Raw genomic sequence first — 6,612 nt, forward strand, 5'->3', positions numbered from 1 at the left:
GTTATGGGGAGAGGGCGGGAAATTGGAGTTGAGGCCGATATGAGATCAGCCATGATCGTAATGAATGGCGGGGCAGGCTCGAGGGGCTGAATTGCCTACTCCTGCTCCTAGTTCTTATGTTATGTTCTAATTCACCATTTCTCTCAAGAAACCATAATCTTCCCCCCTCCCCTTCCCTTGTGTATTTTTCCTGAATGACCCAAATGTTTGCTTTGTCTGACTTCTATAGTATAGTTAAAAGTCAAATAAACTCAGATAAGGGACCTTTATCTGTAGACAGACCTGAGCACCTATCATTTTTAAAACTGGAAACAGAAAATTACCACAGCAAGACACTTGTGCTATTTCTTAACTCTGTTTCCATCCAGCTCTTTCTATAAGGTCAGGCACTGGCTTCTAGGCACATGTGATAATGAGGAATATAACTACAGATCTGGGGACAAATTACACGGGTCCTAGAAAGTTGGGGTTTGCTACCAAAACAAAAGGATTAAATGGAATCTTTAATTTGTCCTTCTGTACGTCACATCATTGTTGGAATTTTATTTTGCTTTGATGGTTAAATAACTAAGTAAGTAATAATCACACGGTGCGTTTGCGTAACAAATCAGCACTTTCTGAAATGAAAATCAACATTTTAGTGAAACAGCAATAGGAAAAAGTGTTTAATAGCATTTGCGGTAGTTTAAAATCTTGCTAAGATCACCTTTTCCTGAAATTAGTGGGTTAGTGCAGATTTCAGTCAGTGCCTGTTTAGGTAACAGAATAACAACCACCTAACAATATGTGTCGCTGGCAAATTAAAGCACCTTGAAGTTTCTGCTAGGTTTTATTTTATTTTAAGAGTGGTTTCAGTCTGTGTTTTTACATCAAATAAACTCTTAACTCCTGTCTATTAGCTCTGACAAAAATATTCAGTGTTGTTCATTCTTGCAGTGAACCACAGTTGTTGCAGGAAAAAGAAGAGGAACATCTGTGCTTTTGAACGAGTGAACAACCTCCACCATTTTTGAGTGAAGCTGTAAGTAGCATGTGAAACAGTATCACACTGTTTTTCAATTTTCCACAGTAGCTATCAGCTGGATCACAAACAAGGGTTGTTTATAGTGCCACGTTAATTGGGCTCAACAGGCTTCGTGACAGTTTTTTACGATGTTGAAAAATGAAGTCATTATCTTACTTCACTGCTTCATCAATGTAGAAATTAGAGAATACATTTCGGTGTACTAGCAACTAGGTCAGTCAGCACTCTGAATTTATACAAGCATTAAATGTAAACTAAACATCAGAATAATCAAATGCAATGGACTGCAATAACTTCTGCTTATGGCAAAAGAATATTGCATGATCAAAATATTATGATCGTGACTGGGACAGCAAGATTAAGGTAGCTTTTATGCCTCTTTTCTGTTGGTGCCAGTCTTTTGGCGCCATTTAGTGCAAAACAACTCCACCGTAACGTACTGAATCTTCGGCTCGGAGACAGGGCCCCACCCCCGCTCGCTGAGGCGTGTGTCCCGACGTCACCGTGCGTCATTTAGATTTTCAGTTCAGCGGGTGCGCAGCTGAGTTGGCTGTGCGCCCGCCAAACTGTCAAAGGCCTGTTGAGACCATTAATTAACTAACTAACCCTATCGGGAAAGCTGCCTGTCCAACCTTCCAGGTTGGTGGGGGGCAGGCGAAGAGCCCAGGCGGCCTTTGCATTTTTCATGGAACCTCATCCAAGGGTGGGGATGAGGTTTCGTGAAGGGTTTATAAATTAAATAAATGTTTTCATTAAAGTTCATTGGCATGTCCCAGCTCCTGTGACACTGTCACATGAGGGGATGTGTTAAATTTTTTTTTCTTTAATTAAAATTTTTAAAACTTAAAACTTGTCTCCCTGTGGCGCCTCTGTACCTCAGGGAGATTTCTGTGCTCTTTTGCGCGCACGAAAGAGCGCACTCCCGACTCAGGGAAAACACCCCCCCACCGCCCGCACAGGGAGCGCACAGCGCTTCCGGGCGCGCGTCATGCTGGGCAGGCCTTAATTGGCCCGCCCACGTAAAATGGCAGCGTGGACCCGATAGGGGGGCGCCGATCGGGTCCGCGCCCTCCCCCGCACAACCCCCATGATGGGGGGGAAATTTCCACCCAAGGAGAAATTAAAGTACAGGCAAGGCCATATGCAAAATAAAACAGTCTTCATCCTCCTCTGTGGACATCTCTAGGTCTATTTATATTTTATCTTGTTCCTAAAAAGGATACTGAAGTATCCAACGTACATTACAAAGACTGAAACTACCCCATCGATGATCCACCAGGTAAAAAAATTGATTTAAAAATGACCGTAATTGCTAGGCCATGATCAAGGAGGGGCAACCCCTCCACAGGAGGACCAGCAGCTGGCAAGGTGGGCTGTGCTTCAATAGCCAAGGTGGGTACGGGGCTCCCTAAGGGGATGAACCTGCATCTCTGCCTGGAGCCTACCTCCTCTCGCTGGCTATGTTTCAGCTGCAATGTGGGGCCCATTGGCCAACTGGAAAATTCCAGTCAGCACGAGACAGGGGCCTTAATAGGCCCCATAATCGCCTTAACCAGCTACCCACCACTTGCCCGGCCTTCTCGAAAAGGCTCAGGTGCGAGATGGCGCTGGCAAACTGGCACACCAGCCGGCGGTGTGAAATCCCGAGCCTGCGTGGCTGCGGCCTTGCCCCCATATTGGCTTCCCAAAACCTTGCCCATCACCTCCACTGAGGGGCAATGCACATCATGAGTTCTTTTATGAGGGGATCAGAGTCAGGATGCGGTGTGATTCCACCTTAGTGAGCATCTCCCCCTAAATCCCAATCAGTGGGGTGGCAGGTGAGTTTTACCTGTTGGTCCTTTTATGTCTTAGCAAAACTTTGGGGGAATGTCTGAGGGTGTCCTAGGGCCCATTACATCTTACTAAGGCCCAGCGGGAGCTGAGAGCAGATGCGGAGCCCCGTTATAATTTTCCATCAAAGGAAATCAATGCCAGAAAGGATCAGCTAACTTGCAATAAGGGCTCGTAAAAGCTGAAAAGCTTTTGTCCTTCTTCTTTGTTGTAATGAAGCATCTAATCATCAGAGCAGCAGAATGCCTTTCTGATTTTCCACTGGATATTCGGGACATTTGGGACAGGTACCTCTGTAGCACCCATGCAGGCACAGGCTTGCCCTAATCATTTAAATGATGTCATCCTTGGCATCTGGGACAGACATTGCCAAGCCAGGACCCCTGCTCTGGAGCAGCAAGGCAATGACCTGGTAATTGTTGGCCTGTAACATTTGTCCTCTAATGCTACCAACTATTGTTCATAGGCAATAATGTCTGTGGTTAATTTGAAACCTTGTAATACTTGCTCTGAAAGATATGGAGCCAGGTGTGGTGGCAAAGGCTTAATTTCCATTTCTTATTGTTTTTTTTTTACAAGCATTGACATTTTAATGTTAACTTGTACAATGCTGCCAGTAATTGAATCCACATTCACCGAAAACCAGGTTGTGCTGCCCAACTGATTTTTTTTTTTGAGGATCTTTAAGGGATAAAGAGTATGGAAATATTCATCCCATCAATCCTGATTGTATTTGAACTCAGGTCATAGTGCTGAGAGGACAGTGTTTTTAACCAGCGCACCAATGGTCTTGTAGCTTTCAGCCAGGACTGATCCTGTTTGTTTGTCTCCTGATCTTAGGTCAAGGTCAAATGTGACTGGGCTGTGGCTCATCGCTTTAACTCTCCCTCTCCTACACTCTTCCAATGAAACTCGACACAACTCTGTTGGGCACACTGCTGCCTTCTGATCTCAACATTGACCTAATTAGCTTCAGACTATAGCCACCCTTTCTATATCCTTCTCAGCAGTGGAGCAGGTCTGCCATTGTCCAGGAGGAGAGGAGGTGGCTCGGTATTTGGTTGGAGACGTTTGGTTTGAGCCCATGATTTGGACCTGTTATTTTCCTCTTCTTTTGATTGGTTTTATGCACAGTGTTTCACTTAATCTTTTAGTTTAATTTAATATCTGCTGCATCCGTCTTCTTTTCTCTGTTTTTGTTTATTTCTCATTCTCTTGTTTTACGTGAACCTCCTCTGTGTTTTCTGGCCCCCACTATTTTCACATTCCATTGTTCTTTCTAAAGGGTGTGAGTTTGTGTTCAGATAGGGATATCTTTTGGTTCTCTCTGCCTCAGTGTCCCCCTTTTTCTTCAGCTTTTCTGACCATACTAAGATGCTTGTTTACCTCTTAGCCTTCAGCAATGAAGAAGGATGCATGCCACAAACATCAAAACCTGCTTTTCCCTCTTCCCAGAGGCTGACTGAGCTATTGCATGTTCCCAGTGTTTCCAGCCTTTAATTCAGATTTCCATCCTTTACAGCTATTCCTTTTTAATGTTATTACTTTCAACAGGGATCATTGAAAGGCTGTCAGTGATATGGGAACCAGGCTCACATTTCCCTTGCTTAAACCTTGAACCTGAGGGCAGCAGCAGCAACCCTCCACCTGCAGCCCTGAATGAGATCTGCTATCTCAGCACACTGTGGGAACTCAAGTTGGCCTGTACCAATTAATGTTACATCTGTGGTCCCTTTAACCATTCAACCATTGAGGAAAGTATTTTCTTCAAGTTTTATGACACTGTTATTTGCGTTCTATTACTTATAGCTGTTAACATTCAAGATGGCATTTCAAGGTGTATTTTAACCATAACTGAAAGATTCCTATTCATACAGGAGCACTGTTAAAGATGTTTGTTTGGCATTTTGGTTTGGTTTGATCTCTTACTTATCTGTTGTGATCTTGGTCTTGCTGCTTCTCATAGGGATAGATTTCCATTCCACATCCCTTAAAATGTTTTTTAAATGTTTCAGTTTTCTTCTGCTGTTTATTTTCTAGTTCGACTTCCCACTTAATCTTCCCTGGAGCTTTTCCCATAACTCAAAATGTGCTCTCCTAACGTCATGCACCTCTGTGCTATTATTTTTGGCCCCAGCCTTTAATACAGTACCAAATCTGACTATGCAATGATCACTACAGCCCAAGGGTTTACTGACCACTAATCAGTTCTCGGGATTAACTAAGAAATAAATCTAATATAGCATCAGGCTTGAGAATAATTTTACCAACATGGCAAAGACTGCATAGAACATATTGAGAATGATCAGCCAGCTGTGCACTGAGATGTTGCCCATGGCACTTATTATAGATGAGGGATACAGGTTTGCCAATACTGCCTGAGATTTGGACCTGAGCCGAGTGTACTCTTCCTATGTTTGCAACAGAGGAGGTAGGTTAATTTATACCAGGAAGACATAAAGCATGAAAGCTTTTGTTGGCAGGATCCTGCCTTCTTGTCTCTTGAGACTACAATGCAGGGCAAAGTGGTGATGATTCTGGCAACATCCCAACCAATGGAATGAAGTAAAACGAATTAAATTGAAGTGAGATCACCATATCAGTCAGATATTAAAACCTTGGATCTATCACATGTTTTTTTGATGTGTTTCTCCGGAGAACTGACTAAACTGGATGCCAGGTCTGTTTTATGGTGATGCACCACAGGTCTCAAACTGTCATTTTCCATTGATTCAAAGAAAGAACAGGATTTCATATAAAGGGTGTAAATAGATAAAACAATTTCTTTAAAGAAACCATTTCCCCACACCGTGCGCTTAGTCTTAGAACAAAGCAAATTTCCCACTTCAGAGGCATTAGGTCTGTAGCCTCTTTTGGTGCTGTCTATCATCCTGAACTGTTATACTTTGCACCCTGTTTCAGATTGATTTTAGGAAGGAGGCTTGGAAGTCGTACAAGTGCAGTCAATTTATAACACAGTTCCATTTTACATTAATTGCCTATCCTCTGTAGACCTTGTAAAAGTAAAATCCTTTCTGAAGCTGCTGATCAGTGAAGGCCAAACTCAGAATGCAGGACAAGGGTCCTCATAATCATTTAAGTTTCCATGCTGTTATTATTATTAAGATTTCAGTAACCACTTTATTATCCTTTCAGGATTGCGCCTATGGACGTTAAAGATGTTTAAATAAATTGTTTGATAAAGTGCCACATAACAGACTTGTCAGCAAAGTTAAAGCCCATAGAATAAAAGGGACATTGACACCATGGATACAAAGTTGTCATAGTGACAGGAAACAGAGTGAATGGTTGTTTTCAGACTGGAGGAACGTATACAGTGGAGTTCCCAGAGGGCGGAGAACCACTGCTGTTCTGGATATATGTTAATAGATGGTTATATTTGTTGGAGGTCAATCATCTCAGTCCCAGGACATCATTGTAGAAGTTCCTCAGGGTATTTTCCTTAGCCCAACCATCTTCAGCTGCTTGCAGAGATATTCCCTCCAACATAAGGTCAGAAGTGGAAATGTTTGCTGATGATTTCACTGTATTAAGTACCATTCATGACTCCTCAGACACTGAAACAAACCATACCTACATGCAGCAAGACCTGAACAGATCAGGTTTGGCCTGATAAATGGCAAGTAACATTTGTGCCACACAAGTGCCAGGCTAGGACCATCTCCAAAAATAGAGAATCTAACCATCTCCTCTTGATGTTTGCGGGATTACCATCGCTGAATCCCAGTCCATCA

This window comes from Cetorhinus maximus, chromosome 5, assembly GCF_964194155.1.
Source record: "Cetorhinus maximus chromosome 5, sCetMax3.hap1.1, whole genome shotgun sequence".
NCBI classification, from domain to species: domain Eukaryota; kingdom Metazoa; phylum Chordata; class Chondrichthyes; order Lamniformes; family Cetorhinidae; genus Cetorhinus; species Cetorhinus maximus.